The sequence below is a fragment of the Pseudophryne corroboree genome, unplaced genomic scaffold, assembly GCF_028390025.1.
Source record: "Pseudophryne corroboree isolate aPseCor3 unplaced genomic scaffold, aPseCor3.hap2 scaffold_1713, whole genome shotgun sequence".
Classification (NCBI taxonomy): Eukaryota; Metazoa; Chordata; class Amphibia; order Anura; family Myobatrachidae; genus Pseudophryne; species Pseudophryne corroboree.
The window spans coordinates 9,309-9,971 of record NW_026968349.1 but is presented as its reverse complement, the minus strand read 5'-3'; positions in this window follow the sequence as shown (position 1 = coordinate 9,971).

Here is a 663-nt window from a genome sequence, read left to right as displayed (position 1 = left end):
AAAGTGCAGTGCACCAAAACATAAGCTGACACAATCATGGAGAATGCGCCAGCATATATGCTCTTCTATCTATATTTTGCAAACATGCTCTTGTCCCCTCCAGCTGCTCTATGTAGATTTAACGTCTGGCAAGGTGCATAACCCACTGACAAGCAGGCACACTCCTGCATGAGTTTTCACTCTCACTAGCTGGATGATACACAATCATTTGCATGTGCTCCACCTCCGACACACCACCCACCCAACCACCCAGTCACCAGAGCCACCCACAAACCAACTGGCTCCGTGATTTAATTTGCACAGTGTAGTCATCCAGGCAGCATGTCCTTCTCAATGGAAGGATCTCTGGTTCCATGGAATCTTCCGCATTGGAATGCTGCGGAACAAAAAGGATTTAAATATTCAGCTTGCTAGCATTCAATGTACCTGCGGCTTGGCTCTAGCACATGGGTCTTCATCCTGTGGCCCTCCAGCTGCTGTGAAACTACACATCCCAGCACGCCCTGCCACAGTTTTGCTATAAGGTATGCTAAAACTGAGGCAGGGCATGCTGGGATGTGTAGTTCCACAGCAGCTGGAGGGTCGCAGGTTGAAGACCCATGTTTTAGCATGCCTGTTCTATGATGCATGTTCCGTGATGTCACAATCAGCTTGGAATGGGGT